The 23,492-nt window shown below is 40.1% G+C and overlaps 1 long non-coding RNA gene across 6 annotated transcripts in view; it reads left to right on the plus strand.

The window, feature by feature from the left end:
- Positions 1-537: 537 nt before the first annotated feature.
- LOC125145384 overlaps positions 538-23,492 on the plus strand; it is a 79,488-nt gene continuing 56,533 nt past the window's right edge. For 2 of the 6 annotated variants that reach the window (XR_007143767.1, XR_007143764.1), the window contains exons 1-5: positions 538-866; positions 12,504-12,604; positions 13,072-13,755; positions 13,903-14,056; positions 22,131-22,176. This is a non-coding gene — a long non-coding RNA (uncharacterized LOC125145384). Of the gene's footprint in view, positions 867-12,503; positions 12,605-13,071; positions 13,756-13,810; positions 14,057-22,130; positions 22,177-23,492 lie in introns of all 6 variants that reach the window. The other 4 variants (XR_007143766.1, XR_007143765.1, XR_007143768.1 and 1 more) reach the window with 4 other exon arrangements.

Genomic DNA, 23,492 nt, shown 5'->3' on the forward strand with positions numbered 1-23,492 from the left:
TCACATAGAACGACATTCTCTCTGAGCATTTCAGTCATCCAGGCAGCTTTGTGTCTGCGCCTCTTTTGGAATGCTGAACTGACCGTACAGACAGACAGGACTCCTACTGATACAGACAGGACTCCTACTGATACAGACAGGACTCCTACTGATACAGACAGGACTCCTACTGATACAGACAGGACTCCTACTGATACAGACAGGACTCCTACTGATACAGACAGGACTCCTACTGATACAGACAGGACTCCTACTGATACAGACAGGACTCCTACTGATACAGACAGGACACCTAGTGAGACATACAGGACTCCTATAGAGCCAGACAGAACTCCTACTGACTCCTACTCTGTGTGCCTACACAGTGCTACAATTATCCAAAAGTTATTGAAGTGACAAAAAATGATAATCATTCCTGAAGTGTTTTTCTTACATACGCTAAAAATATTTAATTGGTATTTCTTTCAGGGAGAATAGAAGTGAATGCAGAAATACATTTCCCGTCATGCATTGGCTGCGCTCCGGTTAATGGGCGGGGCTCTGAGTAAGTTTGAGGGCGCGCGTCGACGCAGTTCACTCACAAGTTGGCTGACATGTAGAAGACAAACGAGGAGACAAACCACAACATGGATTTATTGCTGTCTTTTGATTCGTATGGCGGAGTTTGTGAACTTCTTTTGCACGGTGCTTCAGCTGGAAATGCTGTTGGGCAGGATGCTAACTGAATTTGTGTAATTTAAAGGAGGTAATAAAAACCCTGCTGTCATGCTGAAGAAGTCTCAGTTCACACAATCTCATCTGATTCTTGAATCATAACGAACCGACTCAGCAGCTCACCGAAGGAGCCAGCAGTGTGTCTGCACCAGGTATGAGTTATTATTCAGAATAAAATATCATTTCATTAAACATTTACAACACGAAACTCTACACTGTTTTAATGAGATGTGTTAAAAACAGACTAACACGTTTCGTGGGTGTTTTCATATCACAAAAATGTTATCAGTGCTTTTACATTTTTTCAATTATCCAGTGACCCTTTAAAGAACCAGGACCTTACCCCACTTAAGGTGTATATCTTGGGCCCCAGGGCCACTGTGCTGATCTGTGGGGCCCCACACGTGACCCAGGCAGCTCATCATCAGTTTCTGAGCTGGATCAGCTGTGCAGTGCTGAAGGATGTAAGGTTCCTGCCATAGGCTTTAAATAATGTCCTGGTTCAGTTTAGCACCTTCAGGTCACCTATGAAAAAAATGGAAGTCTGCATCCTGTATTTTAGGTCGTTTTATATGCACATTCAAATACATTTAACTACACAAACAGATCTACATGTAGGTTTTTTATCATTCATTTATTCAAAGGCATGGCAAGAACATCCTTGATATTTAGTGAGCGGACACACACACGTCCCAAGACAACTGTGTCAGACGAAAGACATCCTAACTGACCCAATTTTCCTGACAGTATTGTTTTTCTTTTTCTTTTCTTTCTTTTTAAAGCAACTTCACTATTAGATGCAGTTTTAGAAGTAGTTGGAAACTTCTGCATACAAAGTATTGCACTGGTTTAAGTACCTACTACAAATTATTATTTAAATGAATAGTACATAAAGTTACTAACAGCTTTTAATGATGTCTGATTTATTTTATCCTCTAAATATGTTCAGTAATTTTACGGCTTTTGCTTGGTGAATGATGGCAGTTGTATTGGAACTGCTGTGACATTCCTACACTACAAGACTCTATATCTATTCCACATCTCTCACTACAGTACGTCTGCTGTTTATCCTTCAGAGTAGCTACAAATCTCCCAAATACTTTGTGTTAATTGGCTTTGTTTGTTAGCAGGTTTGCTGGAGAACTTATTTCGGTGTGAGAACCTCTGAGTTTGTGCTTGAGATGTAACACCAGAATGTTTTTAATGTCACGTCTCTGTGGCAGGAGCCCTTCATGTGTATTTAACACACAACCTGCTTCTGCTGTTGTAGACAAGGGGGCATATGGGTGGGTGCGTGTGTGTGTGTTTGTGTGAACAGGTGTGTGTCACATTCAGGGTATCTTGCCTTATGTATATGATTAGCTCTGGTCCACCATAATAATGGATGGGACTGAATTTGTCCAGTGGAAAAAGGAGTTGAGAAAACTGAGACTTGTACAAACCTAAAACCATTACTAATCTTACATTCTAACAAATTCTGATGTATTCTTAGGTGATAAATACATGTGCTTTAATCAGATGTGCTGTACAGAATGAACATGAACAGATGTTGGTGCAGATAATTGGGGCTTTAGGGGCTTGTGTTTTTGTCTCTTTGCTGCCGGCTGGTGGTCAGAAGACACAACGTATCTGTACCTGTGATTATTGTTGTTAGTGCAATCAGAGCATTTCAGTTCAGTTTGTCAGAGCAGTGAATATGAAGTGTCATGCTGTGAGAACACTCGTGATCTGTAATACAGCACACAAACTCTTAATCAGGAGCACTAATAACACATTCCCTGTGGTCTGATGACTTGATTAGTGATTCCACTTGTACCACAAACTACCTGATTACTGACTCTCGAGTGTCTATAAAAGTCTTTCTAACCTTATGGATGAATTTGTGTTGTTTATCACATGTAGGTGTTACAAATGCACGTTGTTTTTCTACACAGTCATATTGTGTAAGTGTTTTTATACTCAATGAAGTGTCACCCTGAGCAAAGTAAAGCTGAACCTGAACAAGTGACCATTTTTGTTTCTTTAACTGATATCTGTCTCTTTAATACAAAATGGAAAATGCTGGAATTTACAGCCTCACTTCACTCGTTCATTTCATTGTGATCACCAGGCTATTATCCTGGTTCCTGTAGTGCCCCACATCTCACACCAACATCTCACACACATGTATTCCTGAAGTTCTGTCCACTTTTAGTGTTATTTAACACATTTAGTGTTATTGTTCAAAAATAAAGAAGAATGAGGACAGTAGGTTCCTCTGTTTACTTCCTGCCTTCAGCCTTGCCTTGTATCTGACCGGATTCACTCTTTGCTTCTGTTTTGTCAGTATTGTATCTTCAGTATTGTCAGCATATGTTCCTCTTGAGTCTAACAGGTGACAATGGAAACAGATTCATGATCAGTGTATTATAGTATCATTATTTACGTAAATGACTTCACCTGAGAAATGAAGATGGATTTATTAGATGGGATCTGTTGCTGTTGTTATTAAAGAAACAATACAGTTCTAAGTAAGCATAAGCATTTTTCTTGATGTTATTTTTGAAGGTTTGCTAAAACATTGTGTTATAATTTGATGCTGCAGGCGAGCCACTGGATCAGTAAGTGTGTGTGTTATTCTTTGCTGCCACCTGCTGGTTCTTTCTGATTTTGCACCTGTTTTGTGCCAGGCTTTTCTGAGGGCCTTTTTACACCTGGTCACTTCATGTGTTTTCTCTGATCTGATAGCTAGTTTATTCCATTTACATTAGGCCACATAGATGCGTCTTGGCGAATCGGATATCAATCAGATCTTCCTATTCCCGCCCAAAATGCAAATATATTTTACCTCATTTCCGAGGTAATTGAAATGGAACACGCTTTGGTGTGTGCGGTTGCTACAAAAAACAGCGTTTACTGTTTGCTGCATTGTGGCTGGCGGCAGCAGTGCATTTTAAGACCCAACGAGACATCTGGGTGAAAGATCACCTGCGAGTGACGTACTTCTGTTTGGGAGGAGTATAGCGCTGACGTATGTGGCTTGAACAACCACAATAATTTTTCACCTGTCCAGTTTCATCTGAAATGCGTCCCAGACCACCTCCTGAAGGGGTTTGAACCATCAGATTTACAGTATATCCGTCTCGAAAACGTTTCAGAGGGCATTTAGACCTGGTCTTTTTACCATCGGATAGCTATTGGATCACAGAAAACGCATGAAGTGACCAGGTGTAAAAAGCCCCTAAGTCTCAGTTGTTGCACATGATATGAACATTAAGTGTGATGGCAGACGTGAATGTCTGCTGTCTGAAAACAGAAACTCAGGCCACCTAAAACAGGCGTTATAGAATGTGTTTACAGCATACAGGCTTATCCATTGATCCATCCTTCCATCCATCCTTCCATCCATCCAGCTTTTAAAACTAGATTACATATGAGTTGTTTCTGTGCATTTATAACATGGTCAGTCTTAACTGAAAAACTAGATATATATAAATATATCTATCTTCTTCTTCTTGCTTTCCCGTTAGGGTCCCCACAGCGAATCATCTGTTTCCACCTGACTCTAACCTCGGCATCCTCTTCTCTCGCACCAATTACCTTCATGTCCTCTTTTACACATCCATATATCTCCTCTTTGGCCTTCCTCTTGACCTTTTACCTGGCAGCTCCATCTCCAACAATAATATATATAGTGAAAAAACATAGAGGCTGTCCATCCTGTTTCTACACAAAAATGTGTGTGTGTATATGTATGTGTATGTATAATATATATATATTATATATATTATATATATGCACACACACGCACACATACATACATTCACTTGGCTTAGTTTTGCTTGGATTTTCTGTGTGTCCAGTTTAGTTCTCTCTGCCGCTGTGGTTCTCTCTCTCTGTGGCTGGATATTTCTTGAGTACTGTAGAAGCATCTGAGACTGTGTTCTTCAGCAGTATCTACACCACCATCCTTAAACAAAAGCATTTCCTTTAAACCTGAAAAAATCTTTTTTTTCTTTGCTGTAAAACCATAAAAGGCAAATGTTTGAGATGCTGTCTCTCTCATCGGTGTGAAAAAAAAAAAAATCTTTGAATGTACACGTGTTTATAGGTTTTTAACTATAGGATCTGTAGGAATCTATAGGCTTTTATCCCAAAACATAAATCGCGATATGATTGTGGCTCTGCCACTGGCTCAATATGATATCAAGAAAATTTTGATCATTTGTCATGAAAAATATGTCGCAAAAATATATCAACTTGTGTGTAATTCTCACACAACATCAAAATGTTTAAATCTCCAGTGAAATCGGAGGTCTTAATCCAAGCTGTGTGTGATTTTAGGTGTTAAACCCTCAGTAAATGTGTATAACTCAACTCCAGCATGACCAAAAAAATTAATCACCATCATCTTTAACATTAAAGGTAGTCAGTAATAAAAGCATGAGACAGAATTTGGTTCTCTTACATACAAAGTACTGATGAGGCAATGAGGATTTTTCTACTCTGCAGCATATCTTCTTCTTCTTTTGTCTTTTCCCATTGTTCCCAGCAGCTCCATCTCCAACATCCTTCTACCAATATAACCATCTCCCTCCTCTGTACATGTCCAAACCATCTTAATCTACCCTCTCTGTCCTTGTCCCCAAGCCAACCTGAGCTGTCCCTCTGATGTGCTCGTTCCTCTGTCCATCCTCGTCACTCCTAAAGCAAACCTCAATATCCTCATCTCTGCCTCATGTCTTCTTTCCAGAGCAGACCTCCACCTTTACAGTTGTTCCTCCACCTGCTCCCTACTCTCACTACAGATCACAATGTCATCTGCAAATATCATTTAATTCTTATTTCTTTTATTATTCGTTAATTCCTTTATCATTATGTTTACCTTCTGCTCTGTGTTTATGTTCTGTAAAGCTGCTTTGAGACAATGTCTATTGTAAAAAGCGCTATACAAATAAACTTGAATTGAATTGAATCATTGTCCACGGTGATTCCTGTCTGATTTCATCTGTCAACCTGTCCATCACCATAGTAAACAAGAAGGGACTCAAAGCTGATCCTTGATGTAGCACCATCTCCACCTTGAACTCCTGTCTGACCTACAGCACATTTTACTGCTGTCATACTCATTCTCAGAGCAAACACTGCACCAGTCGTGCTCTTTCTGGGCATGAAGCCATACCGCTGCTCACAATTATCCACTTCCTTTCTTAGTCTAGCTTCCACTAGTCTTTCCCATAGCTTCATTGTGTGGCTCTTCAACTTTATACCTCTGTAGTTGCTACAACTCTGCACATCACCTTGTTCTTGAAGATCGACACGAGAACACTTCTCCATTCCATTCCTCGGATATCTTCTCACTTTCTAAAACCCTGTTAAACAACCTACTGTAGATAGAAACTCCACTGCTGTCTCTACTAGACACTTCCACACCTCTAGGTATGTCATCTGGAACAACAGACTTTCCACTCTTGGATCTCCTCAGATCTTTTCTCACCTCATCCTTTCTAATCTTGGCTATTTCCTGCTCTATTAACCTATTTCCCTCTCATTTTTTTATTCATCAGCTCCTCAAAATACTCCTTCTATATTCTCTGCACACTCTCCTCACCCATTCATCTCTATCTTTAATAACTCTTATCTGTTGCACATCCTTCCCATCTCTATCTCTCTGCTATCTTGCCTTCCCTCTTGTCTACCCTGGCTTATTCAAATTCAATTTATTTGTATAGCACTTTTAACAATTCCCTTTGTCTCAAAGCAGCTTTACAAACGTATGGAAACAGAAGAGCGAGAACAAAATATATAAATATATAATAAAAAGAAGAAGAAAAAATAAGGATAAAAATAAATAAATGAATACATACAATTAAAGTTTAAAATAAAAAAAATAACTTAGAATTTAAAGTAATGTACATTTATCCCTATCCCTAATGAGCAAGCCGGAGGTGATGGCGGTGAGGAAAAACTCCCTGAGATGATATGAGGAAGAAACCTTGAGGAACAAGACTCAAAAGGGAAGCCATCCTCATTTGGGTGACACTCTATAGTAAATAGTGTAAATGTAAATAATGTCCTTTCTACAACAGTTTATAAAAGTGCAGCCGAGAGCTCCTGAGGAACTAATGGGTCAGTGTAAAGGCTGAGTTCAGCACAGACCAGATTGCTGATAAAGACCAGACCTACAGCTGACTGACACAACATTGGTTCAAAAGGAGGCTTGACAGTCTCCGATGGCTTCATCCACAACAATCCCATGAGACAACAATCAGGCATACAACTCATTGTATTCTTCCTGATTGGCCTTTGCCACGTCCCTCTTCACTCTGCTCTGTGATTCCTTGTAATCCTGTCTACTTTCTTCAGTCCTTTCTACGTCCCACTTCTTTTCTCCTTCCAGATGACACACCTTGCAACCTCCTACCTGTCTCCCTGAATTCTGCTGTAGTTTCCCAGTCATCTGGAAGCTCTTCCTGACCACCCAAAGCTTGTCTCAGCGTCTGTCTGAATTCTGTCTTGAACTTCTACCACTTGGGCTTCTTTACTATCTTTTCTCTCCTCTTCTTCCTGACCAACAGAGATATCTCACACATCACTATTTGATCCTGTCTTGCTACACTCTCTCCTACCACCACCTTGCATCATTAATCTCTCTCAGATTGCCATGTCTACATAGAATGAAGTCTACTTGTGTACTTCTACCTTCACTCTTATATGTAACTCTATGTTCCTCACTCATCTGTCTTAACTACAGCCATTTCCATCTGCTTAGCAAAGTCCACCACCATCTGTCCTTCTAGGTTCCTTTCCTTAACACCAAACCATCACCTCCACATCACCTCTGTTCCCCTCACCGACATGCCCGTTGAAGTCTGCTCCAATCACTAATCTGGAATACTCTCCATCACCTCATCTAACTCACTCCAGAATCTCTCCTTCTTTTATACATACAGTATATTTACCTTCCTTCTCTCCATGTCCACCAGCTCTCTACCTTTCCCTGTCAATGATAAGAGTCCCGATTCTCAGACGTATACTCCTGCCTTTCCTCTTCTCTCTCTGCCTACGAACCATGCTCTTTCCTCGGCCAACAGTAGCCCAGTTTCCCCCGGCCCCCTGTAGGTCAACAGTACTGGTGGCGATCATTGTTAATCTGGGCCTCGACTGATCCTGTGTGGAATTCACACTGATGATTTACCTGTTTAAGTTTGGCACGTTTTACCCCGGATGCCCTTCCTGACGCAACCCTCTCTATTTATCCAGGCTTGGGGCTGGCACAGAAATCACCGGCTCGCAACCCCTGTGCTAGATTTGCAGTATATCACTATATCACTAGATTTGTGCTAAATATTCATTATGAGCTCTACATACACACTGGGCAGCAGCACCAGAGAGGTGTGTGACACTGTCTCGAAGAATGCTTGCGTAATAGTTAAGATAATCAGAACTGCTCACCATTTTTACACTAGAATTCATCGTGTGGACCGATCACAGCCACCTGCAGCTACTTCCTGTAAACTGCTGTATATACGTGTGTAGTGTTGTATATGGTGTATAAGCACATACATCAAATCTTTCATCAAACCGCCTTTTAATGTTTCTTCCAATGAAATACATTTAGGATTTTAGAAAGATTATAGAGATTAACAAGTGTAAGAGTTTAAAGCCCAAACGCTGCCACTGTGGGGCCCTTGAGTGAGGCCCCTCACCCTCTCTGCTCTGTACTATGGCTGACCCTGTGCTCTTTCCCTAACGTTTAAAATCAGGGATATGTGAAGAAAAGAGCTCCACTGTGCTAGAATATAACATGTTTTATTCATTTTATTCTTTATGGTAAAATGGCATCAATCCTTATCTACTTTTCTTACATGACAGTATTGGCTTTGCACATTCAAATGTTTATATATTAGTTGTGTCAGTATCATCTCGTGGAGCCGAGATCTGCTCGTATGTCTCGTATCGTGGCTGATTAGTAGTAGTAGCAAGAGAAAGGAGAAAGATCTAACATAAGGCAGCATAGTGTAAGTTGAAGTTTAATGAAGTTTTTTTTTCATTCCTGATGCACTTCTGAATACTTCAGTGCCAGTTTTAATCACCTCCATGGCGTTGTGTGTTTCTTCCTCTGGCTTCAGTTTGGTGTGACTGGAAATGTTCGCATGGCTCATTTAGCTGGATATTAGCTTTTCCACTACCATAAAGTTGAGAAATCCTCTCACCTAAATCTCAGCTCCATCTCGCCTACATCTCACCTCTCTGGTTCCCACGAGCTCCCGTGCAGGATGCTGCCTGCCTCTATCACACTACCATCAGCGTGAAGGCGTTTTTAAAAACCCAGTGCTTCTCTCATGTCCCTTGATTGAGCAGTTCTATTAAACACAGCAACTATTAAACTTAACTTATAATATTAAACATATAAATTGTTTATTATTAATCGCAGAACATGTTGCATGCTGTCCCTATGTTAGTTGTTGCTATAGAAACGACGATGTATTCGAATAATTATGTTAATATAGACCTGTGACAGAAATATAAACAGATTTACCAGCGCATTCTGTCCGGTCTGAATAAAGTGTTCAACAGAGCTGTGCTGTAATGCTCATTAAATTCTAGACAATATGGAATTGTTTTGTTGCAGCAGGTTAATTACCTGAGGACGTGGCCACAACGTGTGAATGAGTTGCTCATCACATCCATTGTTTTAGCCAGAATTTAGCATGAAAAATGATCTTGGTTATCTTGAGGTGACAGTAGTGAGGAACTACTGTAGCTGCGTCCCAAATGACAAACTACACACTACGCAGGTACACTATGCCCTGTGTACTCTAACCCATAGTGTTACTAACTTATTGCCAATTTAGTAGTTTGAGTCGTTTCCCAGTCGGTGATAAATGATGTCAAAGACACAAGTGATACCGCTACAGGAGCTTTAGCAGAATCCGAAGAAAATATTTAAATCCTTAAGTCACACAATGTGGGATAATTTAATAGGCATTTGAGTGGGCAGCATCAGCACCTGGTACCTTCGCCCTCTTCTGCCCTCGTGCAAAGCTTCCACACTTCTTTTTCAGTTCAATCACCTGTGTACTTAAAGCGTGCTACTTGTTTTTGTTCTTTTCAGTGTGGACACATTTTAAAGATGCTCAAAAGCTCACTTTGACTATATAGAGCTGTAGAAAGGAATATTAATTAGAATCACATACTCCAGTGTCACTCAGATGAGGTTCCCTTTGAGGTTTGGTTCCTGTTAAGGTTTCTACAGGGAATTTTTCCTCACCTCCGTCACCCCTGGCTTTCTCAATAGGGATAAATATAAATGGAATTTTCAAACCTTTTTATTTTGAATTGTTCTGTTTCTGTAAAGCTGCTTTGAGACAATGGTTACTGTTTAAAGCTCTACGCAAGTCAAACTGAATTGATGAGCTGCCCGATTCTGTGTGTGTAGAAACCCCTGATCTGTTCTGTCCACTAGGTGGCAGGAGTGTTCCTTATATAAAAATAAGTGCTAGAGCAGAGAACAGGAGCCCTTTTCTTTTCCTTTTCTCTCTCTGTGTAGTTGTTGTTGTTGTTGTTATTATTATTATTATTATTATTATTATTATTATTATTATTATTATTATTATTATTATTATATAGTTTAGCTTATATTAAATATAAATGGAGTGGCAGTAGTAAATAATTCTGTCCACATGCATTCGGTTCTGTCTGAAATGTTTTCCAGCAGCGTTTCAATTTAATGTTACTGTTTCATGTCAAATACTGAAATGGGGTTATAAATCGGTGGCCGTGTTCACAGATAAATCTTGAGGCTAATAATAGCTTCTAAATGGCTGCTTTGGGAGAAACACCTTTTTAAAAACAGGCACGTCAATATTAAGATGTTTCTCTGCACTAAAAGCAGATCCTAAACCTTTTGAGAAACAGAGCAGTCGAACCTACACGGCTCGAAAAACCCAGTCCCAGAGCCTTAAACGTGTGCTGCTGGAACGCCACAGTGCAGTCAGCTTGTGCGGTTCAGATTGTTTACGTCAAAAAGCTCCAAATAAACATTGTATTAACTACAGCGACAAGTTACCAAAAGCGTATTTGACACGTGCACTTAGATTTGAGTCTATTCATATTTAAATTCTTTAATATACAAGATTAATAGTGCAATAAAACAAAACCCTGCATAAGAAGAAGAGAACAATTTTTCTTTCTAACTTCGGGGAATGGGATTGTGTCTGTGATACTCACTGGTGAAACATGTCAACAGACACTGATCTTCCTCTTGGTTTGGAATTCTCTAGTGAAATGTCCTCTCAGCAGAAATGTTAATGAGGACGATTCAAAGGGACGGTTGTACTTGTAGGAACGGTTAGTGCCATGTTGGAGCTCTCGGAGTGCTACGATACTACCGAAGACGTCTCACAGAGTTGCTGGCGTCAGAATCTGAACATTGTACACTTTTCAGGGTGATGGAGAGCAAAGCCTAACTGTGTAATTCTAATATATTAGTGTAGTGTTGTGGCAGGAGACGACAACAGATCCATGAAGACACAGATACATTTACAGCATTTGGCTGATGCCTTTATCCAGAGCCACATATTTATACAACTGAGCATTTGATGGTTAAGAGACTCACTAGAACAACTTAATAACCACTAGGCGGCCAACCGCAATAAACACACACTTATAGAGTGCACATCACTGTGGCACATCTGATGACTGTTCTTTAGCCTGAGCTCAACATTTACTCTTCATTATGTGTTCATTAAATAATCTGAGAAACAGACATGAAGACAACACACACGATTGTAATGTTAACTTCTGCTTCTTCTGGTGCCCATTGTATCACTTTATTGTATCACTTTATTGTATCGCTCGATTGCATCGCTCGATTGTATCACTTTATTGTATCACTGGATTGCATCGCTCGATTGTATCACGTTATTGTATCGCTGGATTGTATCGCTCGATTGTATTACTTTATTGCATCGCTCTATTGTATCGCTCGATTGCATCGCTCAATTGTATCGCTGGATTGTATCGCTCGATTGTATTACTTTATTGCATCGCTCTATTGTATCGCTCGATTGTATTACTTTATTGCATCGCTCAATTGTATCACTTTATTGTATTGCTCGATTGTATCGCTCGATTGTATCACGTTATTGTATCGCTCGATTGCATCGCTCTATTGTATCGCTCGATTGTATCACTTTATTGTATCGCTCGATTGCATCGCTCTATTGTATCGCTTGATTGTATCACTTTATTGTATCACTTTATTGTATCGCTCGATTGCATCGCTCTATTGTATTGCTCTATTGTATCGCTTGATTGTATCACTTTATTGTATCGCTCTATTGTATCGCTCGATTGTATCACTTTATTGTATCGCTCGATTGCATCACTCTATTGTATTACTCCATTGTATCACTAAATTATATCAGTTATATCACTCCATTACACCATTACATCAGATTAATATCACTTTTATTTATTAGATTTTTTTTTCCATTTTTATTACATTTTTGTGGAAACCCACTTGAATTAGTGAAGCTGCACACACAGGATTAATGTTTTAAACTCCAGCGAGTGTAACGACTCTCAGGTCTGATGCACGTTACTGCTCTGTAAAGAGAGACAACTTCTCTCTGTGGATTAAGGCAGATTTGTGTGTGTGTGTGTGTGTGTGTGTGTGTGTGTGTGTGTGTGTGTGTGTGTGTGCTGTTCACTTTCCCTTTAACTTGTACATATTTTAATAGATTGTGTTGTTGCTGATTTGAGGGTTTATAGCTGCATTGTGTTCTTTCTTGTATTCGTTTCAGTTCCCTGAATATCAGACATCCACATGCAGCCGGGGATTTCGTTCTTTTTTTTTTTTTTTCTCATTACCCTCTTCATTCCTCAGCAGTCATGAAAAGAGAAGGTTGGTATTAAATCTCTGTAATGGCTGCTCCAGCTTTAATAGGATTAAAATTCAGACAAGAGCGCGAGTCAGCTATGGCTGTTCATGTCAGCTTAAGACCACCAAGGCTGAAGCAGAATAATGATAATAATAATAATAATAATAATAATAACAAAAACTGTTGTATTGATTAAAATATTTTACATAGTAGAATGTAAACAGCTAAAAATGTTAACTGAAAAAATACATAAATTGTATAACTTCTGTCATGAAACACAAATGTACAATAAATATTCAATTAAGACACTTTCTCTAAGTGTTATGAATATCCTAAGTCTGAATCTATTTAATAATAATAATAATAATAATAATAATAATAATAATAATAATTATTATTATTATTATGTGGACTGGTGTGTTGTATTAACATTAAGTAAACATTCTGTTTCTTTCTATTGTGTACTTTCCATTTGTTTCCTCGAACCCAGTCCAACTGCACCATAAACAGCCAGAGCTAATCACCACAGCTGCTTTCTCTCATCACTCCGGATTAAGCTGCGTCATGGAAACAGTGGCTCAAATGACAAGTCATGCAAAGTCATTAAGTCCATCCATATCATGGTGAACTGGGGACTTGGAGCACGGCTACCTGAGCTTTAACCCGAGCTACAACTTCACGTATCGGCAAAACACAGCAAAGAACTTCAAACAAAAAAAATACAACCAGGAATCAATCAGACCTTTACTAGAATAAACATGCCGTAGTGTGTGTGTGTGTGTGTGTGTGTGTGCGTGTGTGTGAGGAAGTTCACATGTATTCTGATGTCTAACTGAACCTTCAGATATTCTTCCATGTTCATGCTGCAGTTTAATGTCATGCTTACAAAGCTCTTGTGTGGACCTTTTGCTCGTCTAACTAACACTAGCTCAGCTGTCACAGCCGATCAGACCTTAATCATCACTCTCATAACTCTCACATTAACTCTCACTGCTCTTCACCTCTATACCTGAAACCATGCAATCTTCATCAGCTGCAGCTTTTTCTCACTGTTTCACTTCTTTTGTTTTTGTTCAAGCAGTTCAACACCAGGACTGCAGTACGTTCACACGATCCACACACTGATTGACTCTTCAGAACCCACCCAGTGTTAGTTAGTTATCTGGTGGTAAAGGTGAAACTAACTTCCTCTTTATTTTGATTCTTTTGCCCTTGTGTTCCATTTCCAGTGGTAACAGAGCGTGATGAAACCTTACATTCACCTCCAAGCCCCAGCCTCGTGCCTCATTTTGAATAAAGCGCTGATGCCTCGTGTCTGCAGGGCAAATCAAATCCACCGAGGACTGGTGTGTAGGATGGATGGTGTAAGAGCACTGCAGAGACCTGGTTCTTTGGCCTCGTGTCCCCACTGTGGAGCGTGTGGTCCTCGGGCAGCTGGGTTGTTATTTCTGTAGGAGAACCGGATGCTCCTGCAGGTTTGTAATTGAGAACGTAATGTCACTTACAGTAATGTGCTCTGTAACATTTTACTTTCAACACGATTACAATCAAATAAGTTCATTACGGTGACAATTAACTTGCTCTGAAAACCCGCTCAATCTGTGAATACTCAAAAAACAGCTTGTTTTCACTTGCCAAATGCAGCCAGTAGCAATTTATTTGTTGGTGATGTGAAATGCCTCTGTATCCTTAAACCCTCGCAAGTAAACTAGAAAAGATGCAACTCTGATTAAAAGAAAAACTTAAACAGAAACCAAGCGCAGAGAGGAAAATAAGAACCCTCCCTGTGTTATTTACCATTTGGGGAAGCAACACCTCCTAATTGGGATGGATCATCATCATCATCATCATCATTATGTAATGTGAGAGCAGCAGAACAGTTTGAGTTGGGTGGAGTGTTGGGAGCAGGGGACTGTAAGGGCAAGAAAAACAAACAATAAAAAGAACCACATAGAAATTTTCTTTCCATTTCTAAGAGTTCATTAAAACAAACACACACACACACACACACACACACACACACACACACACACACACACACACACACACACACACACAGCACAGCACAGCACAGTTCAGCCTTTCTCCAAGGGAATAAAATGGAAAGCTTTGGCACCAGACAGGGAGACTTTAAGTCTAATTGTAATGGTGATGGAGAGAGAGAACAGATCGAAGTGCTGTTTTGACACACCAGTACCCATGACAACTGCCCTTCCCTGGGGGACTCGTACAGTACCCTGCTCTCAAACACCCATAATTCAAGCATTTTCTAATCCATATGCCGGAACTATCAACAACATTAAGTATATAATACAGGCTCTAAATAATAGCAGTCACTCAGAGGGTACGAGGCAGGCCGGATATCAGAGCCTTTATTTCATGATTGTTTACATTTCAGTTCAATAAACCACATAGAAAACAACTGATTTCCATTTCCTCTAGTTACTGGATTATAGGTTCATGCACAAGTAAGCTAAGGTCTGTTTATTTCTTTATCTGATGTGTGGGGCGTTATCGATGTCTGTGTTCAAAATTTAACACCCACCTGATGAGCTGTCGGACCACTTTTAAGTAGTAAAAAATTCCTTATGAAGAAAATGTTGAATGAATTGCAAAGAAAAAAAGTTGTTGAAATGTCAGATCCCAGTGAGATGCAAACAAAAAAAGTGTGTGTGTGCGTAAGAGCGTTAGCATGACTGCTAACATTTAAACTGCTGAACCAAACACGATAGCAGCTACACACTTCAGTGAACATTTTACATTGTGCGAAAAAACGAAGAGTACGATTCTGAAACAAAAATTCAGAAGTGCAAGGATTTAAGGGAGCTTAATTTCAAATGGGAATTACTGAGGTGATTTACTGAGCATCTTTTATGATCTGAAGGAATACTACAAAGATCTGTTGTATACTAATATCCTACTTTTCTGTGTGTGTGTGTGTGTGTATACACACCTGTACTCTGGGGTTGTTTGTACCGTAATATTGTACAAATCACTTGCATTTTAGACGAATCACATTCCTCCTTTTCTGCCGGGGTTGCGTTTGGCGACCCAGTGGGACAGAACATGCAAACAAACATGCACACGGACACAAATAAACACACGATCATGCTGAACTTTTCTCATGAACCTCGTGCTGCTTGCCTTTTCATACAGTTCAAAAGTCTTTCCTGCAAAAATACCAGTTGGGAAGAAAATGTCGGTGTTCAGTTTTGCGCTTTATTACTGTAACGACTAGGGGTGGCACAGTACATGAAAAAACACCCGAACCGTTCGGTTCGCTTGTCTCGGTTTGGTTTGTGTGTGCGTCGCACGGTTCGACGCATGCGCAATGTAGCCCCGTGCTCAGTTTCGCCTCAGACAGTTTCGCGCGAACATACATATAGACAGTAAAAGTTGAGTAAAGAGTTCTGCAGAAATGGCAAGTGGAGGAGATAATGATGGCTGCCCGGAGTTGGCGGATGCGCCTGCGTCGTTCAAATCCGGTGTGTGGGAACGTTTTGGATTTCATGTTACTTACGATGACACCAGAAATGAAACTGTACTGCGACTGTGTGCATGCATTGTGCAAAATGCTTTCAATATGCTAATGGCAACACTTCTATTATGACAGTTCATTTGAGAAGACATCATGCCAATGTGTCGATAAGCACAAACAGGAGAGAGTCGGTTAGGAAACAACATTTTATAGCAATTTTGATAGCCAGCATTTTTGTTTTTAATATTTAAATATATACAGTGGCACGTTAATCTCTAGTTTCCAAATACGGCACTTTAATTTCAAGTGAAAGAAATGTATCCTCACTCTCAGGGAATAGAAGCATCGTTTATACTGTTTTTGTGTTAAGATGTTAAACTTCTGCTTGACTTTATGATTATGGCCTTTGCTATTGTTATAGCCTCATTATATTATGTTATTTACATTATATTATATATTTATGTTTAAAATATTTTGACTTGTTTAAAAGACAGAGGTTGTAAGAGTTCCTCTCTTTTTCTTTTCTTTTCTTTGTAAGAGCTACACTGAAGTTTAGCAGTTTGATAAATGCAAGTTAATTTCAGTCTTTGTGTGCTAAAAAGGCACAAGTTCCTGTAGAGATAAAAACACACATTCTCCTTTTTTTGCCAAATAAAAGAAAAGCATGTCATCATCAATGTCTTCTCTCTTGTTGTATCAAAATCTCACCTAACTTTTACTCAGAGATGGTCCCAATAATGTGCTTAAAGTCAAGTCAAATTCAGTTAGTGCATGATTACATTACAAAAATGTTAATACTGTATCCTAAATTGTGGATAATTAAGCTAATAAACTGTATATCAAATGCTTAGGGAAATTTCTGGAGTGTTGAAGATTAAAAGAAAAAATAACATTAAGAACCGTACAGAACCGAAAACCTTGACCCGAAAACCGTGATACGAGCCGAACTGTGGGTTTTGTGAACCGGCCACCCCTAGTAACGACTCCCAGAACAATGCACAAAGGTGGATATTAAGACACCTGTGCAGAGCGGAGCTGGAAATCCCCTAACATTGACTGCACATCATCTCCACTGAGTGGCACCGACTTTGTGAGGTGTTCCTCAGCCCTGCAAGCAGCGTCGCACTCATCACTTCACTCTTTCACCAGAAGCACCGACGACAGTCGACAGGCGTTCTGAGCCACACCTAGCGGTGTGATGCTACCACTTTCTGTTTGTCCACCATGTTGTGTTTATTCATCACGCCCCCGAATGGCAGGGTGTCAGACAGGAGTGAAAGTGCTGGGGGATTTTTCAGGACAAAAGAATGCTCTCAGCCCATCACGGAGAAGATAAATTGCTGTTTATGTTTCAGGTTAGTCTGACAGAAATAATGTAGCAGTGTTTATGGTTTGGCAGTTGGAGCTAGACACGTCAGGGCGCATCGATTCTCCGGTCGCTGAACGTTATTGAAGGTCATATCAGGACAGGAGATCTTTTCAGATAGTTTTAGTTGGCACGAGTCAGTTCCGCTCAGACGTTTTTTATAATGTATAATTACTTATAGCTTTATAACCGGAGCAGAGTATCAGCCAAATAAAAGGAGTGATGTATAGAAGTGCAGGACTGAACAGTGCAAAAGCGCTGTAGCTAATTCTGCTCTCATGTAGCCAAGACTCCGTAATGAATACTGAAGCTGGCCAGAATGGAATCCAGATCTACTCGAGCTTCTTTTCCTGCTCTTGTCCCTGAAGACCTAAGAGTTTATGAGTCAGGATCAATTGCTGGAAAGGAAATGATCCACAGTGGGACGGTAGTGCTGGACCTTCCTTTACCCACTGAGTCTCCCACCATGGCAGACACTAATACATGCTTAGCTCTCCTCACGTTACCCCTCGAACCTCAATCTCCTGGAGCTCCACAAGTCCAAAAGAAGCTCTGCATGTCTGTTAATTCCCTGTTTTTGGCAAAGCTGGATAGTTTCTTGTGAGTAAACTGGTCAGAGCACTAGCTTGCTGGATCCGAGAACCATGTTGATAATTGTGTTTGAGGAAAACATGGTTCTTGTTTGATTTAGCGCCTCCTCTGTCTGACTGTTAATGCAAACCATGCAGCTCAATCAGTGATGGTGAATGAATACTGAGATAAACAGCGGTTCCGAGTAGGTGGTATGGGGGAACGGACCGTCTCACGCCTTTCTCTGATGGCTCAGGATCCGAGGACATTAACGAAAGCTTTGCATTGTGTGACGCACAGATGACTGCTTAAAGTTTTGGGATCCATGCGATTGTAGTCCAAATCTAACAGGATTAGGTCATGTGACTTTTTTGTCAATCAGGAGGACACTTTTCCTCACAGTGGTCGTGTTATCTGTCTACAGTTAAGTTGATCAGACAGGAAACCACGAGAAGGATGCTAGTGCTGGTAGTTGTCCAAATCCAAAAGCTGAACACTGTGTTCTCTTTGATTGCTGGAGGGTTAACGGTCTAATGGTTCGTGCGTCTGCCTTCTGGGTGAATCAGTGGAAATTGAGAGCAGCCAGTGCAAATTATTCAATTAGTTGCTCAGCGAGACCTTGATTGCAAGGCGGGGCAGCGCGGGATGACAAATTCAATCCTGTGTGTCAGCATTGACAATTTCTTCCAGGTAGCTTTTGGCTTTGATTATCCCGTGTAGTTTAGTATGTTCACTCCGTATCCTACATGATTTACTACGTGTTCTGGTTTACAGCAGTACAGTTTAGGTACATTTTACTCTTGTAAGTTCAGTCCCAGTAACATATCTCAATTATTAGCAATATAAACAACACTTTGTGTGTGTGTGTGTGTGTGTGTGTGTGTGTGTGCGCGCGCAACAGTTGGGAGAATAAGTGGTTAAACGGGGAATATGAAGGGGACTAAAGACAACTCTTTTGTGTTTGGTTTACGAGCTTTATTTATGCTGGATGCTTTTATTTTATCTTCTTACTCTAAGGACAAAACGTCATGAAGGACATCTCATAGTACGGTGATGTGAATATGAGAAATGGAGAACTGAGCCAAACACATTGTGCTTCAGTTTGGAGAAATAATTTTAATGTCCTTTTGGCTCCAGGCAGATTGTTAGGGCTTAGGAGGAATGAGTTAAGTGGGAAAAGTCACTTTGAGGAGCACACAAGGGAAGTGTTACATTTTACAGGGAGGTGACACCAGTTCAGCATTCAGCATGGAGGGGAAGTCGGAGTCCAGAGAAAGCGGTGACCTGAGCGAGAGCCATATTTACTTTGGAGCACTTGTAAAGAAGTGCAGAGAGATAACGGATCTGTCTTTTTTCCTGTAAATGAATCGTTAACTGACGAAAAAGGAAACTGTCCTTTATGCTTCTGCCATCACAGAAGCACAAAAGAAACAAAAGATAAATGAGAATTTCCTCTTTCTATTCTTTCTATTTTTGAGCATCACTAGGATTCAGGTCGGCGTGAAAGATTAGACGCAGCTAGATGGAAAATCTGCTGTGTCAGAATCCATTTTTACATCGCATCAAGTATGCAGTGGATAGAAAAAATGTGATGTGGATGACTTGAGGTTTATATTTGAAATATGACTCCATTTAAAAAAATAAAAAAGGTACATTATTTATAGTTGGGGAATAAATTTAATATATTCACCTTCAGTAACAGTAACTTATGCTAGTAGCGGAGCTGCAGGAATACACGCTGGATGGGGAGCTTGTGTATTATATCCATGATGTCCTCTGATAGTCACGGGTCTAGCTGAAGAGAAGCAGCCCCGTGCTGATGCCACCATGCTGCACCATGGCTCTGGTTTATTTCGGGTGAAAGCTGTCTTGTTTGGGTGTATTAGATGGGCTAGGGTTTTGTTTAAATATGAGAACGGGCTTCTGTCTAGCCACCATGCTTCATAGCTTAGACAAGTGAAGATCATGAGATATTCCAGAACCTTCCAGATATTCCTGCAGCCTCTTTATTACTGGTGTAGTGCTGGTTCTGAGCCTAATTTAGAACCAGTTCTTTCTTTTTCGACAGCCAAAGCACCGGCTCTGAACCAGGAAAAGTGGCTCTTAAGTAACAACAAAACGTTGCTGGTCTAGACCAGGGGTCGACAACCCACGGCTCCGGAGCTGCAAGTGGCTCTTTCGTCCCTCTGCTGCGGTTCCCTGTAGATTTGGAAAATAAATATTTAATTAAAATGTATTTTTAGTTAGTTAGTTTTTAAAAAAAAAATGTAATTCTAAGATTATGATGATTATGATTATGATGTAACATTAAAATAAACTGTGTTTAATTTGTTTGTCGCTCAAAATATGCGTAATAACTCGTATTATAATATAATCCGACACACAGAAGCAGACACATTTTTGGTTTGCTGCAGCCGGCAAGTTAAAATGTTGATGTCATTAATACGAAGAGGACTCAGTTAGACAGTGGACATTTTATTTGAAAGTAACCTTCAACACGGCGTCCTTTTTGTTAAGTTTAGTTCAATCTGTTCAAATTATTTTTGTTTGCCTGCAGAAATAAAATTTCGTTTACGCGGTAGCAGTTCATTGATTTCATAAATGCAACACACTACAGTTTTTTTCTATACTTTCCATAAAGGTAAAAAACGATGTATGCAGTGTTGTCTTCCTACCTTGGAACCGGGTCCAAATGGCTCTTTGAGTGTTTAAGGTTGCCGACCCCTGGTTTAAACTTAAGACCCACTTGCGTCAGGGGCTGTGGGCGGGGCTACTGTTAGCGTCTGTGGGCGGGGTTACTTTTAACACATTTGATAATGTACCTTAAGTATACTAATGTTTAATACACTTTTACTTTACCGCAATATGATCAATTATCAGCACACATGATAGTAGGTAGCTACATGCTAAGGCTAACTTTTTTCTGTGTTAATGATATTGTATTATATTGATTATGTACTTTCTCAAATACATCCTCCGTTTATACAGATTACATGGAGCTGCACATACTCGTTGGATTCCAATGTAGGTTCACAAAGCCATGAGCATTAAGAGTAAAGCAACATCCACCATTGTTGTTGTGTTTGCCGCTGCTACGCTAACATTGATGTGTAACGTGACACGTATACAGTGACGTATCTCTGTGACGGCTCTATAGCTGATGAAAAGGCAAACTGGTTCTTTGAACCAGCACTATCTCTGAACCAGCACCCTGGTCTTTTTGGTGGAAAAGGGGTATCAGAAGCCTTTCTGGTGCTTTCTCATTTTGGGTTTTTGTCCGTTTTGGAGGGACGGCTCATTTACACATACACATTAATTTACAGTATAATACAGTAAACATTCATTTACAGTATAAATGAAACTCAAGAACTGTAGGTTTAACACAAGTGAACTGATGCTCGCACTAAATCCAGTTATCAGTCCTAGGATTTAAAATAAACATCATGGGTCCTTACGTACGGCACAAGCGAAGACATTTTCTAGTTTAATTGAGCTTTATTCTCCAGATTGATCCACAAGACCAGAACATGACGTGTACACAAACACTGCTGTTGGGCAGAGAGTGAAGTGTTAAATACTTTTCAGTAATCACTATAACAGGGTGTGAACATTTACGCATCCAGGATAATCTGTTTTTGCCTAAAACATGTCACTTTTCATCAGCAAACTTTGTCTTTGGTTTCTGTATATTATTGTCCATAGAGTACAGAGTTAGAGAAGGAAATTATTTTCGAATCATCTTGTCAAGTGAGACTTAAATGATGACAGGTTCCTTTTCAGTCTGGTTTATCACAAGGTTTCTTCCTTGTATCGTCTCAGGCCGTTTTTTTCCTGTTCATTTCCGTATTGCCGCTTTTGTGACAACGGCCATTGCTAAAAGCGCTATATAAATAATACAGAATGGAATTCATTTTAATATACATTTGGGTTATTTCTTCCCCTCAAATAGTGCAGGTTTTACAGGGTATTTTTTTATCCACGATGTGTGAGTGTATCTGATGTTACTGCTAATTAAAAGCCCTTCTGCGTAGGAGCGATTGTGTTTATAATGTGCTGCTGCTATAACGCAGTGAAAAGCTCTGCCTTATTTTTCGATTTCTGAATCAATGGACATTTACTGTTCTTTTTCCTGAAGGTCCTGAGGAAACGCAGTGTGCCATGTGGTCTACGCTGTGGAGCGAGTGAGTCCATCCTTTTGTTACCTTTTTTGTGTGTATGCATCTGATTGGAGTAACAAAGCAAATCCGTGACAGATATTTTAAATAAACACACTGTGCTAATTAGGGTGGTGATGATTAGCCAGAATGTGTGTTAGTAATGATGTAACACTTTTGTGCGGAAATCTGAAATGATCAAATGATTAATGTAAGTTTAAAGCTGCAGGATTCTCTCACAACCGTCTGAACGATACCACGGAGTCATTATTCATTAGTGAAATATTCCAGCACAGAGCTGATGTGTTGATGCTCACAGGCTCTACACCAGCACCCTGCCGGTCCTGGGCTTTGACCTCACAATGTGCTGATCATCATTAGGAATAACCAGCCACATCTCCCGCTGCCCTCATTCTGCCAAGTGGAGAACGCAAATGAAGAGTCAGAGACAGTCTGAGTAAATAGGATTACTCAGGGTTATTTATGGCCGAAGGCTTTGAGAGGTAAAATATTAAAGTTAGTGAGAGAATTTTGCTCTCTTGCAAAAATGTTATTGCAAAAAGTTCAGATTACAGCCATCCAGAAGATGCTGTTTTAAAGCCATGAAAAAAAAATGCTGAATAGCAACTAAGGATATGTTGAGTTATTGGCAAGCTGCTGTGTTTTACTGGAAATACGTGTGCGAGAAGTGTGTGTCTGTGTGTGTGTGTGTGTGTCTGTATGTGTGTGTGTGTCTGTGTATGTGTGTGTGTGTCTGTATGTGTGTGTGTGTGTCTGTATGTGTGTGTGTGTGTCTGTATGTGTGTGTGTGTGTCTGTATGTGTGTGTGTGTGTCTGTATGTGTGTGTGTGTGTCTGTATGTGTGTGTGTGTGTCTGTATGTGTGTGTGTGTCTGTATGTGTGTGTGTGTCTGTATGTGTGTGTGTGTGTGTCTGTATGTGTGTGTGTGTGTGTGTGTGTCTGTATGTGTGTGTGTGTGTGTGTGTGTGTGTGTGTGTGTGTGTGTGTGTGTGTCTGTATGTGTGTGTGTGTCTGTATGTGTGTGTGTGTCTGTATGTGTGTGTGTCTGTGTGTGTGTGTGTGTCTGTATGTATGTGTGTGTGTGTCTCTGTGTGTGTGTGTGTGTGTGTGTGTATGTGTCTGTATGTGTGTGTGTGTGTGTCTGTTTCTCAAAGAGAAAGAGTGAGATCAAATTTGTGGTCTATGACTTGCAGTAGGTTGTTGCAGGTGAGGGTGTGATAGAGGAGAAAACCTCAAAAACCTTACACACACACACACACACACACTCACACACAATATTTTTTCCAGCATGCAAAACCTGTAGAGTCCAGATTAAGCCACAG

This window comes from Tachysurus fulvidraco, chromosome 8, assembly GCF_022655615.1.
Source record: "Tachysurus fulvidraco isolate hzauxx_2018 chromosome 8, HZAU_PFXX_2.0, whole genome shotgun sequence".
Lineage (NCBI taxonomy): Eukaryota > Metazoa > Chordata > Actinopteri > Siluriformes > Bagridae > Tachysurus > Tachysurus fulvidraco.